Raw genomic sequence first — 16,994 nt, forward strand, 5'->3', positions numbered from 1 at the left:
TCCAATATATGGATTTTAGATTCAGGTGCCACTGATCACATCACTTGCTCATTAGAATATTTTGAAGTCTGCAATACTGTCCATGGAATATATGTCAGGTTACCAAATGGGGAGGCCTTGAGTGTCTCACATGTAGGACAAGTCAGACTGCATAAGGATATATTACTGGAAAATGTCCTTTATATTCCCTCATTCACTTTCAACATTATATCTGCAAGTAAGTTGATAAGACAATCAGGATATGAGATCATTATGAAATCTAATTCTTGCACCATTCAGGGACATCATGGGAGAATGGATGGTTTTGCTAAAGAAAGGGGTGGATTGTACCTGGTTTCTGATCCTCCTTTGAAGAAGCAGCCATGTACTGAGAACAAGTATTCTAATACTTCTTGTAATAGCCTATCTTTACAATTGTGGCATGATAGGTTAGGACACTTTCCAATTAATAAAGTGCAGTTGTTAAAAGGAATAAAGTTTGATCCCTCCTCTAAATCCCTTGACTTTGTTTGTGATACCTGCCACTATGCTAAACACAAGAGATCTGTCTTCCCTGTTAGCATTAATAGAGCTGAATGTTGTTTTGACTTGTTGCATTTGGATGTTTGGGGTCCATTTGTTGTGCCATCCTTCAAGGGAGAACAGTATTTTTTAACCATAGTGGATGATTGCAGTAGGTGATGTACGGGAAAGAGATGGTGAGTAAACGGGTGTAAATTATCGTTCCGCAAGGGATTGGGACTATGGCACGTACTTGCGTGACAACTAAAATTCTAGGCACCAAAGTATTGGAACCCACAAGAATCCAAGCAAATTCAAATTCATGGTTGGGTAATGTCAACAATTAAAGGCTAAAAATCTAGTTAAGACAATGCAATTTAAACACAAGTAATCACAATGATAAAAGATGGGCTCAAATTAGGGGATGTTGCCTTCTAGATGCTTTAACAACTTAAGGATTAGGGGAAGAACATCAACCAAATGAACATTAAGGCAATGCACAAGAAAATCCTAGCTTAAAGCCATTTTCATAAGCTAAAGAACAAGGATTAGAGCAAGGATTGCCCCACTTTCATGGTGTATCAATTCCTAGCTCTTAAAGCACATAAGCATTTAGGCCCCCAATTCTTCCCTATTTTCATAGAAAGAAAATGGGGTTTGAGAAAGGAGAGGCTTAAGTTCTTCACCCAACCTTCATTGTGGAGAAGAACTATCCAAAAGCAAGCTAATAAGAGTTACGTACCAAATATTAGCAAGATTCAACATAAAACCAACTCAAACAAATGAACTCTAGGTTAGGGTTCTTCCCCCTTATGCAATAATCACCTATTTAGCATCTAGGTTGGCAATATCACCCTAATCCAAGCCCAAAAACGAACTACTCACACTTCATAAGCATAAATAACAACAAAGTACAAGAAAATATCATAAACATTGCACAAAAGCTTAAGAAGAAGAGTAAGAAGCTTCTCTATTGAAGATGAAGATTTTGTGGTTGAATCTCACTCCAATCCATGATTACAAGCTTTGTAGAAGAGTTAGAGATGAAATACTAGACTAATCTAAGCTAAGGAAATGAAAGGAAAACGAGTTCTTGCTATCTAGGGTTCTAACCTCACTCCTCTCTCCAAAAAATGAGTTATAACGCAGTCAAAAGAAACAGAGATGGGCTGCTCGACGCGTGGAGCGTAATTCTCGACGCGTGGAGAAATTACAGAAACATTCTGCCAGGATTCGACGCGTCGAGAGTAATTCTCGACGCGTGGAGAAATTACAGAAACATTCTGCCAGGATTCGACGCGTCGAGAGTAATTCTCGACGCGTCGAGCGCTGATCTGCAACAGAACTTCGACTTGCAGGCTAATTTTGACCCTTTTTTCTTCAGAATTAGGCTTCGGTGTCTTCATGAAAGTTGTAGATCTTCGAGTCTTCTTTCAAATGGTGCAAGAATCACTTAATTTGGACAATCCTAGGCCGAGATATGATCAAATTACCAAACAGTGGTCAGTTTCGGGTGAAATCTGTAAGTTCGGAACTTCAACTTCAAGGATGATTTTGACCACTGTGGCTTCCTTTTTAGGCTTTGATATCTGAATATGAGTTGTAGTCCTTTGAGTCTTCTTTGCAATGTGACAAGAATCATGTAATTTGGATATTTTTAGCTTGAGATATGGTCCAAAAACCATGACGTCAACGTGCAGGTCGGGAATTGCAATTGCATGGTCGCTTGCTTCTCTTTTGCTTTGGTTTGCCCACATGACCAAGACCATTGAAAGAACCACCCTAGACTCCTTTGGAAGTTTTGCATCCATCTCCATAGCTTCATAGTTGGCTCTCATTGACTCCAAATTCATCCAAAATACCTCAAAAGCACACAATTGCCTGCACTCTACACTATGCATCAAAAGATATAAACAAAGGAATTAAGACACTTCTTTGCATAAAATCAAAGTGTTTGTCACACAAAATATGTCTATACAAGGGGTAAAAATATTGACATAAATGCACTTATCAACTCCCCCACACTTAAACATTTGCTTGTCCTCAAGCAAAGTCAAGACAAATTACCATCCAAGCAATGAAATTGATCACACTCCCAACTTGAACAACTTATCAATCCACAAACCGACTTGCTACAACACAACTTCTTTCAAGAATCATTTTAGCATCCCACACAAGTTCCATTCTCAAGCCAATAACCAAGCACCAAAATTATTAAAGTGTGTGAGGATCAAGTGTGCACAATACTAAGTTGAGATTATGCAAAACTTGGCTTTGAATGAGATTCCATAGGCTTGCCCTTCATACTCCCACTAGTTCAACTCCAAGATTGCATGCTAAGATCAAATAGGTCTTTATTAGGCTTGTAATGGGGCTAAGGGTGAATGGTTAACAAAGAAGGGGTATGGAAATAAACAAAGGAGAGAACTTCACATTTATTCACAATTGAGGCTAGAAGAGATATGACATTTATAAACTAAGGAGCAATTTACAATGGAACATAAAGCAACACTCTAAAGTAGTGGGGGTTGAGTACAACTTTCAAAACAAACTAGAATCAAGCTTCAAACTTTTATTCTTCTTCCTTTTCTTTTCATTTTTCTCATTTCATCTCTTTTTTCATGACTTTTTTTTTTTTCAATATTCTCATCATTATTTTTTTTTTCTTTTCTTTCCTTTCATTGCAAAACAATAAACAAACTTGTTCCATGAACCAATACCCCCACACTTAGACAAAATTATCAAGAGGATTGCTAACAAAACAAGCTCCAATAAAGATCTCTTCAAAGAAAAAGAATAAATGCTCTATTCTCTCAAGGGTGGAGGGAAATATTTTGGCTAGGGGTTAAGGGTTAAATGATGAGGGTTAACACAAGGAAAAACAATCACAATGAAGGGACAAGTGCTTAGCACTTATTAAACAAACACAAAAGGCTCAACGGGGACAACTAGTGGTAAACACATGTGTAAAGGGTAGGCTTGAAAGGCTCAGGCTAAACAAAAATGGCCTAAATCATTTCTAAACATGCAAATCTTAGACTTCACTTGGAGAGTAATGAGGCAAGTTCTAGCAAAACAACCATGACCGGAATCTCACATAAGCCTTCACTAGCAAAGCATAACACACAAGATCAAAAATTTATTCATTTATTAAGTGGTTAACAAGGCAATTGGCAAGAGAATAGATCAATCATGTGTTATACCTCAAATCATCAATCACAAATTGCATCGCAACAAGCACCACCAAATCAAACCACAAACCAACAAAGAGGGAGTGATCACAACTTCAAGCAAAGATGAGAAATTTACCCAACATTATGCACAATGACTCATCCAAGCAAGGTTTCAAAAAGTTTCAAAATTTCAAAATTTTCCCTCCAATATTTTGTCCACCCCCCACACTTAGAAATTACATCGTCCTCGATGTAAAAGAAAATAAAGCACAAGGGAGAAATGGTAGCACAATAAGCACAAGTGAGAGCATGATATATCAAAAATAAAAGTGTAAAGAAAAATAGAGAAGAAAGTAAAGTGTTATAAAATGAAAGATAACATGGGGTGCCTCCCATGAAGCGCTACGTTTAACGTCGCTAGCTCGACTTGACCTTTGGTGTTCAAGTATATGAGGGATAGAAGAGATCCCAAACCACATTAGCCTCCTTTTCTTTGAATTCCGGCTCATTGAAGAGCTTCAACCTTTGCCCATTCACCATAAAAGGATCTCCCGACTTAGCCACAATTGAAACGGCGCCCGATGGGTAATGTTCCACTACCCGGAAAGGGCCCGACCACCTCGACTTGAGTTTACCGGGAAACAACTTGAGTCTTGAATTATATAGTAGCACTTGGTCACCCGGTTCAAAGTTCCTCCTCAAAATTCTCTTATCATGAAAATACTTGGTCCTTTCCTTGTAGATCCTTGCATTCTCATAGGCATCCATCCGGAACTCCTCAAGCTCATTCAAGTGTAACAACCTCTTCTCTCTTGCCGAGTTCTCATCCAAATTCAACCTTGAAACTGCCCAATATGCCTTGTGTTCATACTCAACCGGCAAATGACATGACTTCCCGAACACAAGTTTAAACGGGGAAACACCAATAGGAGTCTTGAACGCGGCGATGTCCAATCCGCCCGGAAGTGTTACACCCGAGCGGTCAACAGACGAGATTCCGGTCCGTCTTCCCGGGTGAACACCATAGCCAAAGAGGAGGCTAAGGAACGGAAGGAGCAGCCTGAGCCTTCTGAAGAAATAGAAGAAGTTCCCCTATCCGAGGACCGCCCGGATAGGAAGATCAAGATTGGCCGAGCCCTCACCCCCGAGCTTCGAGTGGAAGTTTTGGCCGTACTCCGGGAATATGCTGATATCTTTGCGTGGGGGCCTGAAGACATGCCCGGGATAGATCGATCGGTCATCTGTCACAAATTGGCCGTCGATCCCTCAGCCAAGCCGGTCGTGCAGAAGACACGACACCTTTCCTCCGATCGCCGCGAATTTGTCAGAGAAGAAGTCAAAAAGATGGCGGCGATCGAGCACATCCGTCCGGTGGTCTATCCCGAGTGGGTGGCAAATATCGTTCTTGTTCCTAAGCCCCCAGCATGGAGGATGTGCATCGATTTTACGGACCTCAACAAGGCCTGTCCGCTCGACCCGTATCCTCTACCGAGCATTCACCAGATGGTCGACGAGACGCCGGGGCCGAATTAATGAGCTTCATGGATGCCTTCAAGGGGTACCATCAGATCATGATGCACCATGAAGACGAGAGCAAGACAGCCTTCGTGACCCCGGATGGGCTGTATTGTTACCGAGTGATGCCGTTCGGCCTCCGGAACGCAGGAGCGACCTACCAGAGGATGGTCAACATGCTCTTTGCCGATCTACTGGGCCGAACGATGGAAGCTTACATCGATGATATGCTGGTCAAGAGTCGGGACCGGTCCGACCACACTCGGGACCTCCAGGAGTGCTTCCAGATCATGAGGAAGTACCAGTTGCGGCTGAACCCGACCAAGTGCACATTCGCGGTTCAGACCGGCAAGTTCCTCGGCTATATGATGACCAAAAGAGGAATCGAGCCTAACCCGGCCAAAGTAAAAGCGATTCTGGACATGCAACCACCTTCCACCGTTCGGGAAGTCCAGCAATTGACCGGTCGGTTGGCAGCCCTCAGCCGGTTCCTCTCCAAGCTAGCCGAGCGCGCTTTACCTTTTTTCAAAGTATTGCGGAAGGTTAATGGATTCGTCTGGGACGAAGAATGCCGAGCGGCTTTTGATGAGCTGAAGGAATATCTCATGTCACCGATCGTGCTCTCAAAGCCTGAGCTCGGAGAAGAGCTAGACGTGTACCTCGCCGTGTCCGATCGCACAGTAAGCGCAGTGTTGTGCCGAATCGATCCGGAAGGGGTCCAGCGACCGGTGTACTATGTAAGCCACGCGCTACATGGTCCCGAGCTCCGGTACTCCCGGCTAGAGAAGGTCGTCTACGCCTTATACATTGCCGCGAAGAAGTTGGCTCCCTACTTCCAAGGTCGAGCGATTCGCGTGTTGACCGATCAGCCGATCGGGCCAGTCCTCCGAACTGCTTCATCATCCGGTCGCTTAGTCAAGTGGGCGTTAATGCTGACACAATACGCGATCGAATACCGACCAAGACCAGCTATCAAAGGTCAAGCTCTTGCTGACTTCTTGGTCGAGTGCACCGCCCGGGATACCCGGCCTCCTGAGGTTGCGGATCCCGAGGCTGAGTGGTGGTCGCTGGCTACTGATGGGTCAAGTAGCAAGAAAGGGGCAGGAGGAGGAGTGGTGGTCACAAGCCCGGAAGGATTCAAGGTCTATTTTGCTCTCATGTACCAGTTCCACCCGACCAACAACGAAGCCGAGTACGAAGCGTTCATTAACGGCTTACAGTGCGCTCGGGACTTGGGGGCTGAATACATCCGAGCTCAGACAGATTCCGCGCTCGTGGTCGGGCATGTTCTCGGAGATTATGAAGTCAATGGTGAGCGTTTGCAGTTATACCGAGACCTTGCCATGGAGAAGCTCGCTCAGTTCCGGGGATATACCGTCCGGCACATACCCCGATTGGATAACGCCGATGCAGATATCTTATCCAAATTAGCTCAAGACGCCCCGGAACACATGTCGAAGATAGCTCGGATCTTGGTGATCCCGAGACACAGTATCCATCGCCTACCGGTCGATCCAATCCAACCGGTGGAAGACAACTGGATCACCGATCTGAAAGAATTCCTCGAGCACGGTCGACTCCCAGACGACCCCCAGCGTGCTCGAAAAGCCAAGTTGAGAGCCCCGAGGTTCCAAGTCTTGGACGGTCGTCTATATCGACGATCGTATGGAGGCCCCCTCATGCGCTGCTTGACCGCATTTGAGGCAGATTTAGTCATGAAGGAGCTTCACTCGGGAATTTTTTCTTCGCACCAAGGAGGCCGATCGCTTGCCCGTCGTATCATGCTAATCGGGTACTATTGGCCGTCCCTCCAGCTAGACTGTGAAAGTTAGCTCGGGAATGTGAGACGTGTCAACTGTACGCCCGGATGCCTGGACGACCGGCAACCTTCTATCAGCCAGTCACGACCACAATTCCTTTCGCTAGGTGGGGAGTAGACATATTGGGCCCCTTCCCTCAGCTTTCCGGTCGGAGAAAATTTGTGATCGTCGCCATCGATTACTTCTCCAAATGGATAGAAGCCGAGCCCTTAGCCACGATTACCTCTCAGCAATGTGCTCGTTTTCTTTGGCGCAATGTGGTTTCCCGCTTTGGCGTGCCCGTGCATCTCATCAGCGACAACGGTCGCCAATTTGTAAGCCAATATTTCCAGAATTTCTTGGCCACGATCGGGACAACTCACGTTCGGTCGTCGGTGGCTTACCCGCAGGGAAACGGTCAAGTGGAGAACGCGAACCGGACGATTTTGGAAGGACTGAAAAAGAAGCTACACTCGGCTGGTCGTAGTTGGGCCGATGAGTTGCCATATGTCTTATGGACTTATCGGACGATCCCGAGGGAAGCTACTTTGGAGACCCCTTTCGCCCTGGTTTACGGAGCTGAAGCCCGACTCCCGATCGAGGCTTGGATCCCGACTGATCGAGAGAGAACCTACAATGCGGAGGAGAATGAGCATGCGATGGTCGTAGACCTCGATGCGGTCGAAGAAAAAAGAGAGCTAGCCGCTCGGCGCATGGCCGAGTATCAGAAGCGAGTTAAGAGTTCTAAAGATGTTCGGGTCAACCCTCGTTATTTTCAGGTTGGAGATTATGTTCTACGACGAAGGGAGGCCAGTCAACCTTTAGAGGGCGGAAAGTTAGCTCAAAACTGGGAAGGGCCGTACATCATCAGCGCGATCATACGGCCGGGTACATACCGACTGGAGACGACAACTGGTCGGGTAATCGAGGGAACTTGGAATTCCGAGCACCTCGTTATGTTTAGGCATTAAGCCTATTTTTTGTAATCTTTTGACGAAGTGGGGGCTTGACCTGCGAGTAGGTCCCGGTCGTCGGTTGTAATTAAGCTTTATGGTTGTAAATATTTGTTTAACCGCCTGCGAGCTGGAAGGTTTTAATGTATATACGATCGGTGATTGTTCGACCGCTTGCATGCGGCGGCCCGGTCGGTTATTTTCTTTACCTTCAGTGCACGCAGATCAATTTATCAAGCTACACCGACCGGGCGAATTTATCGACCGGTCAGATGCGCTCCACATCGGCGGACATTCGAGTCACGCCACCGGTCGGGGAAGCCAGGAGTACACAGCATAATTCCCCGATCTGATCACTTCTTGTCCACTATTGCACTCACTCGTGCCATGAGAGCACAATACTGTGGGGGCTGGGATGAAGGAAGTATTTACAGGCCCGTCATTCGGAAGTATCCCGACCGTAGAGGCTTACTTATTTTCAAGAATTTTGACAAGGCCTAGAGACCGGGTAAACCCGATCAGGTTGGCCAGTTTGATGTCGAAATCTCGGATGCACGACCGGGCCATAAAGCCATAAGGTCGGGCGTCGAACGGATCGAGTAGTGCAGGGCCGGGCCAAAAGACCATGAGGTCGAGCATTAAGGGTCGGCATGTGCACGACTAAAAGTAAAAAGCAGAAAGAAAGACGAACAATATAAGTTTAACAAAACGAGTTTTATTGATCGAAAAAAGAATGCCCGGTACAAATTCGGGACCGGGCTCCCGATCAGCGTTTCTACAAAAAAGAAGAAGCCTATTCTACTTCTTCAATTCCCGAGCTCCGGAAGCTGCCTCCTTCCCGCTCGAAGTGGCCGCCGACGATGCCCCAGGCTCGGCCGCCTTTTCCTTGGGAGCGAAGGGGGAGGGGCCGGGGTCGGCTAGGTCCGGGGGTAAAGCCGACAGGACCAGCTGAAGATCCTCTCCGTCGAGAGCTTGCTCCAACCGGGTACGGGCCCGCTCCAGCATTTTGCGTTGCCCGGACTTGAACGCCCATCGGCCGAAGGAGACGATCAGGTCCTCTGCGACCTTAGTTCCCCGAGCCGCCGTAAGAAACGCTGAGCCCGACTCGCTGTCCTTGAAGACAGTCTGCACCAGCTCGCTCGGGTTATCGAGCCGGGCCTTCAGCTCTTTCGCCTCCCCGATCGCCCGTTGGGCGACTTTCTCTGCGAGGGCCCGGTCTTCCTCGCTCTTTTTTAGGCCCTTCTGGGCCTTCTCCAGCTCGGCCTGGATGTCCTTGATTTCCTTCAAGCGACGAGCGGCCGTTTTCTTGTGGTGGTCGGCTTCTTCGGCCAGCATGGCCCGACCTTGAAGGAGTTGGGCCGCTCGGGAAATCTGCAGTACAAGAAGATGTTCGGCGTTAGCCCGGTCGAAGACACTTGCACATAAAAGAGAATTAGTGGAAGAGAGCTTACCTCGGCCAGATCGTAGCCAATCTTCTCGGCCACTTAGGTCGGGGTCATCTTCCCCAGATCCTCCTTAGCTGGCCCGGCGTTGCCGATCCGGGCCAGTATGGACGTAGCGGCCCCTTCTCGCCCGACCGAAGGGCTCGGGCTGCGCTGTTCTCGGCGGCGCTTCATACCGCCCACCTCCGTCACGCCCTGCTCGGGCACTTTCTCTTTGCCCCGGGCGACTTCCACCCGGGTGACCAAGACGTCCGTCGGCTCAACGATGAAGCCCTCCGCCGTCGTGACGGTCGAGGTCGGAAGAGGTCGGGCCGTCGGGATCTCCTTTTCCCCGGCTGGCTTCGCCTTCGCCTTCATCTTGCCGCCAAGGGAGATCTTGGCGGGCGGGGGAAGGGGGGCATCTTCGTCTCCGAACTCCGCCATGGCTGCAAACAAAGAAGATAGTCAACTCGGGACGATAGAGAATATACGCTCAGAATGCTAAGGATCGGGAAAGAAGTTAGCTTCAAGCTTTTACCCTTCCTCTTGCCCCGGGCGGGCATCCGTGCAATCGTTACACCTGCCGGCTCGGGCTTGTACTTCTCGGTCTGGTCGTAGATCGGATCGGGAAGCCGGGCCGCTTCGTAGCACTCGGGCGATTTGAAGATGCGGTATTCGTAGATCTCGCCCGAGATCTTGGTCACGGCATCGATGAGGGTCGGGGGTCTCGACTGGCGTGACTTGTTTTCGAAAACGCTGACTCCAAACCCTCTCGACCGGGAGGATCCACGGATCGTATTTTACGGAGAAGATCCGGTTCTTCCACCCCCGGTTGTTCCCGGGCAGCCCTTCGATCGAGCATCTATCCGCTCGGGATTGTATCATCAGAAAACCTCCCCCGTACGCGGCCGCTAGCACCTTCACTTGGTAGGCGAAGTTGAAAAGTTCCATGGTGCAGGCCACGTCGTGTCGACGGCAGATCTGGGGGAAGCACGCGATTATTCGGTGCGCGTTCGGGCAAATCTGCCCGGGCATAACTTGGTAGTAGCCCAAGAATGCTGTAAGAAGGCTGGAAAAGGGGAATGTGATCGGGGCCATTAGCGAATCGTAATGCAGCCCGATCCATTTCCTTTGGTGCCGCTCGATGATATTTCCGAGCTGTCTGCTGGTATCGAATTCGACCCGACCAGCAAGAGTTGCCGCAATTTTGCTTGCTTCTCCTTTTGTCAGTAAGCTCTTCTGGCCTTCAACGCTCTCGCTATTGAGGAACGCAAACCCGTCCCCGCCCGTCGGCGCCGGCCCGGTCGGGTCCTCTTCGTCCCCTTCGGCCTCGTTGGCCCGGTCTCCGCCCTCATGCTCGGCTCGAGGGTAATCCCCTATTACCCTCGTGGGCGTTTCCCTAGCGCCTTCGTCCGGGAGTGTCCGTCCGCTCGTGGACGTTTCTTCGCTCCCCGACCCGCTGGAGCTCGACCCCGAGGTCCCTGACGAGCTTGATGACCCTGCTGGCTCGGGGGCTTGGTCGGGAGTGGGCTGTGGTCGTCATTCGACCTCTGGGGAGTAGGACATGATGTCCACCTCCTCGCTGAGGTACTCGACCTCCTCGTCATAGTCCGCGATCGAGGCGTTCTGGCTGTCAGAATCTGTCATTTCGATCTACCTAAAGGTCGGTCGGGGTTAGTAAGGGACTTGAGACGTCCGGGACAGTTAGTTGGCCTATCAGTTCTACTTATAAATGAAGGCGCAAAGTAAAGGGAGGAGTTGAGAATTTACCGAATGGAGGAACTTTGCAGTTGAAAGCTTGAAGGTTTCCTTGCTCGACTGCCTTGTTAAGGTGCTCTGCTCGGGACTCTCTGAGGGTACCGACTGCTTCAGTGGATTGAGGAAAGTCCAAATGGAGGCCTCAAGGGCCTATTTATAGGAGGGCGTTTGGGCGGGAAAATCATCCACTTGCGTGACACGACCAGCGCTGATTCCGAGGCGACGGTTGCAGTCGCAGAGGCCGGCAGTGGCCGACACGTGGCGGAGAAGGGAATGACAGCTGGCCGGTCGGTTTAGCGGCCGACGGTTGGGCTTCTTCATCCCGGCCCATTTTTTTTTTCCCGGACGATCAAAAAGGCCCGGGCTGGGGGCTCTTGGTAGGGAATATCCCGACCGACATAGCTTCACCACGACTGAGAAGCCTTTGTCTTTTTCTCTTTGTCTTTGCAGGTAGCAGGTCGGGCTCCTTGTGAAGAACCCGGTCGGGAGCCGACCGGGAGTTGCCCGAGCGACGGTGTCGACCGCCGAGCGGTAGCCCTTTGGCAAGAGAGCTGACGAAAGACACGTGGCGACTCTCTACGACGACAGACAGGGCACCCGGGAGGATGACACGTGGTGGCTACGTGGAGGGCATGCCGAACGGTTGGAATCCTGTCCCCGGCATAGCGGCTATAAATACCCACAGTAGCTACAGTGTAGGGGACTTTTGGACGATCGATAGGTTGTTGTTAGAGAATCCCGACCGCAGTCAGTCGGTACTCAGAGCAACCAAGTAGATTGTACTTAGGGCCTTTACTGTGATCAATAAAGACATTTACTTGCTTTACTTGGTCTCGAGTTATTTCATATTGCTTACGTATAATTAGCAGTATCAATATTACTACCATCTATAAATTAGTTGACTAACACGCAACACTCGTGATCCAATGTTAGGCCAAATCGGCATATTGGAGTTGTTCACCATCGTGACACAACCAATCCCCTTCAATAAGCACCATTAGTCTTAGGTCTTCAACATTCTCTACTTTCTTAAGTGAGCCTGAAGGTCGTGAAATGTGGTCTCCAAAGAATAATGACGGTTGAGAGACGAGTTGAGTCTAGGGGTGTGATAACCCGTTGACTCATTGCTCATCCGGTTGCCAAAATTCCATATTAGACCAATATTAACAAGGTTGTGCACAAACATGTCAACACTAACACACAAAACATCTCACAGTGCAATAACAATAATCATAGGTTGGGTTCAAATAGGCATCAAACATATATAATAAACACCGGTATTATCCAACCCCCAAACTACTCTACTACTCACTCTAATATAAGAACAAAGCACAAGAACATTCATCAACAACACAATTCATCAATGTATTAAGCAAATAAAGATGGAAAATAACTTCAAAAGGAAACGAAAGCCATTTTCTTTGCCAATCGTATGGAATGAAGGACTGTTACGTTCCTCCTAATTTCATGTTCGATGTACTTGTTGTTGATATTTATTAATGTCACTGTTGTGGTTGTAATTATTATTATTATTATTTTTAAGAAGCTCGCCCACATAGTTCAAAACGTTTTATAACACACATACAAAACTCTGTATCTTCTAATGTTTCAACATGAAGTCCGCAACTCCACAAATATATGTATCAAAAGTCAATTGGTCACAAAAAAAACAATACATTATGAATTATTCAATTCAAAACGTTTAAGGGGAACACTGTTGGAAATTATGGAATTTCCGACCACCTGAAAGTGATCTTATATCAAATCGAAAGTAAAAAGCGATCGGAAATAGCAACAGAGGTTTTTTCGAATACCAAAAGTGATCGGAACAAGACTTTCTACTTGATTTAAGATTATTTTCAGGTGGTCGGAAATTCCATAATTTCCAGTAATGGAAATGGGCAGTTAACAATTGCAATCAAACAAGCTGTGTTCATGTCAGTATCAATCACTGTTAGACAGTAATGCGCTCCCAGTTTCCAGTTTGCATAATTTCGATTCGGTCATGAATCGGGACTATTATGATACCCAGATTCTTCTAGATCTCATACTAGTTTTTATTTTTGAACGAGTTAGTTGAGGCAGCGCTTTTAGTGCTATATTGAAGTTGAAAAACTAAATTCAATTTTGCAAAACAACACAAATGTATGACCGTTCGTTATATTCACGTGCACAAATCAATAGTCCTATGTATTTGGAATAGTAGTAGGTGATACGATTCCACTTTAACTTCACAAGATATTGTAAAGTGATACTTAAATTGGGGTTAAACTTTCATTCATAAGTTAGTTCTTGCGGTATAGTAATTTATTTTTTAAAAGAAAAAAGACGATGTGATCTGATCCATGCCAACATGATTGCACATGCCAATGGTTTTGCAGCCACGCATCCGACAAAATTGCCAGTAGCAGTAGCTTCAGACAATCATGATCGAGATGGGTCAGGATATAAACATTGTATGTTGTATAGTACTCCACTACTCCGTATCAATCTCTACATACTACTACTACGTAGTACGTACTATACATAATACATTATACACAGCAAATATATATATATAAATACTCTAATTGTTTGTACCTGGAGTGCTGCATTATAATATTATTATTCTGAGATAGAAAGATAGATAGATATGATGATGGCAATCTGCAGCACAGCGGTTGCATTCATTTTTATTATCGTACTTAGCTTGGGTTGTTATATGATTCTGAAATTGAGGTGCCGGTCCTCCGATGATAAGGTTGTTCCTAGGAACTGGCCACTAGTTGGAATGATGCCGGCGCTTCTTAAGAATGCTCACCGAGTCCACGAATTCGCGACTGATGTTCTGAAACACAGCGGAGGGACATTTGAGTTTAAAGGTCCAGCTGCCTTTGCTAACTTGAGCATGCTGGCTACCAGCGACCCTGCTAACATCCACCATATCCTCAGCAAAAACTTCTCCAACTATCCCAAAGGACCACATTTTCGAAAAATATTTGATATTTTGGGAGACGGGATTTTCAACGTAGATTCCCAGTTGTGGGAGCTTCACCGTAAAACCACCCTCTCCTTCTTCAATCATGCCCAATTCTACACCTTGTTAGAGACAAATGTGTGGCACAAGGTATATATATATACATACATAAGACCATCTATCTATGTAGGTTTTATTATATATGTTTATCTTATATATATATCCTCAACGTAATGTAACAGGTAGAGAAAGGTTTGTTTCCAGTTCTTGATTGGTTCGCAGAAGAGGGAGCGGAGTTTGATTTGCAAGAAGTTTTCCAGCGCTTCACCTTTGACACCATCTCTAAGCTCGTCTTACACCATGACCTCAAAGTCTCTGCCTTGGATTGCCTTATGTTCCCTGCGAGAAGGCCTTCAATCATGCGGTGGACGCCCTTCTTTACAGGCATATATTTCCAGAAAGCTGCTGGAAGTTACAAAATGGCTGGGGATTGGCAAAGAGAAGAAGCTTATTCAGGCATGCCGCGCTTTCGATGGATTCATATACTCCGCCATCAAACGCCTAGAGCTCATGATGATCACCACAAATATTAAGAATAATAATAATGATCCGACGACGACGTAAGCTTGTTCACCGCTTACGTACAAGCATACAAGCAGCAGGAGCAACCACAGGCGGCGTTGCTCACTACTACTACTACTACTAAGTTTCTGAGGGACACTTTCTTGAGTTAATGTTTGCAGGGAGAGATACAACCAGCTCAACTCTCACTTGGTTTTTCTACCTGCTTGCCCAAACCCATTGGTTCAGGCAAACGCCCGAGACGAGATTGAAAACAAATTGGAATCTAAAACAAGAAATCAAGCGGTTTTTCAAGCTGGAAGAATGCCACAAGTTAGTGTATCTACACGCTGCTCTGTGTGAGACCCTCAGATTATTCCCGCCGCTGGCCATTCAGCACAAGGTGTCGACGGCGATGGGACGTCCTCCCTAGTGGACATCTGGTCAAGCCCAACACCAGAATCATACTCTTATTTTATTCATCAGGAAGAATGGATTCAATATGGGGGTGAAGATTGCATGGAGTTCAAGCCTGAGAGGTGGATTTCAGGCAACGGAAGAATCAAGCATGAACCCTCTTACAAGTTTCCGGCATTCAACGCCGGACCAGGACTTGTTTAGTAAAGAAATGTCTTTTGTTCAGATGAAAATGATTGCTGCGATCATCCTCCATCATTATGAGTTTCAAGTGGTGGATTCCCATTCAGTTTCTCCCAGCGATTCAATCATCATTCAAGCTAAGCATGGCTTGAAAGTCAAATTTACCAAACGTAGTATGTAATACATACATACTGCATTTGTATGGCACTGTACTGTTCTATACGAGCTAATTAAGCTTCTATCCCATGCAGTAAGCTAGCTTAAATTTACCAAAGGTACAATACTGAATGCATTCAATGGTACTTCAATTCATAAGACTTGTGTTTGTCTGTTTGTAATATGTAATTTTTTAATTTGATGATACATTTATATAGTGTATGTATCATCTGTTTGACATTATCTTTCCAGTAACGATATATGACATCTGCCAATTCCATTTTTAGCTTACTATTAATTTTTTTTAAAAATTTAATTTATAATTAAAATTATTAATAAAAATTGTAATTTAATTTGTCTTGGTTATTATATTGCTCAACAGAAAAGCTAAAGTTTGGGTCATCACTTAAAGGCTTTCAGGAGTATGATGAAAACTTGGAAATTGTAAGTTTAATTTCATGACTACTGGGTAATTACTAATTAGTACGCAAGAAAACACTAACGTAATTAATGCGAAAACACTGCAAGAATAATTTTTATTGCCTGAATGTATAAGTCGAAGCCCTTATAATGTTTCATAATCTCAGCCACAACCATGCACAGTCATGAAGGCATAATAGAGATAAGAAGAAAAGTATTCATCTAACTGAAAAGAACTGCAATGCATGTATATATACAAGTAACTAATATGTTATGCATCTAGCTAGTTACATTCTAACAAACTGCATGTACAGCTGTTCAAATGATTAAAGCTAACTCTAACTAATAGACTAGGCTACTATTCACTGCTCTGCCGTGCACCTTCTTTACGTGTGTTCTCTCGTTCAACAACTTTGTCATCCTTCAATATAATGTGACCCTATGAAGTGTTTATACATATGTGATTATTGGCCAAAGAAAGGAAACGATAAAAAATATTTACAATTTTCTGATTAGCACTGTGTGTCCCGCTCTTTCCAAAACGACGTCGTTTTGGAGGCACGGTAAAGAGTGACGTGATTATGTGTATTTGTTTATACAATTATGTGTATTTTTTTTATATAGTCATGTGTGTTTGTTTGTACAATTATAGGTGAAACGACATCGTTTTGCATCAGGGGTACAATGTAATGCGCGCCCTGGTGCACGATATAAATTGCCCCTTTGGATACCTCATCCTTTTGTTGTCAGTCTAGCCCCACCCAACATGTTGCCTGACTACCTCTCTTGACCCATTGCATGGGGGGTGCAGTGGCCCGGATCCATGAAAAAGCAACTCCCTATTGATATATTCTTAAATGATTAACAAGTGATGATAGAGGTGGAGGACTTTAGGGTCATATATATTGTATTATTGCTAAATTGATTGTTGTATGTAAGAGCATCATTATCATAGCGTTTTTTGGAGTTTTTAGAATAGTGTGTGGTGATGTAGAGGGAAGAGAAGTGGAAAGAGTGAAGATTAGGAAGCCTTTACAAGCCACGGTTTTTCAAATAATAATCGCTTCAGAAACAAAAAGTCATGTTTCACGGATAGACTATGGCCGCACGAGCACGTGCAGTGCACACGACCTGTGATGCGTCAGACCGCATGCGTGACAGTACATTTAATATTATTTTCT

General features: G+C 45.7%; 1 pseudogene across 1 annotated transcript; it reads left to right on the forward strand.

The window, feature by feature from the left end:
- The first annotated feature begins 382 nt into the window (after positions 1 to 382).
- Positions 383 to 15,679, forward strand: LOC109178346 (annotated as a pseudogene). Its single transcript, XR_002053698.1, has 3 exons — positions 383 to 394; positions 13,735 to 14,226; positions 14,319 to 15,679. The product of XR_002053698.1 is annotated as an alkane hydroxylase MAH1-like (transcript).
- The last annotated feature ends 1,315 nt before the right edge of the window (positions 15,680 to 16,994 follow it).

The sequence above is a fragment of the Ipomoea nil genome, unplaced genomic scaffold (assembly GCF_001879475.1).
Source record: "Ipomoea nil cultivar Tokyo-kokei standard unplaced genomic scaffold, Asagao_1.1 scaffold0813, whole genome shotgun sequence".
Lineage (NCBI taxonomy): Eukaryota > Viridiplantae > Streptophyta > Magnoliopsida > Solanales > Convolvulaceae > Ipomoea > Ipomoea nil.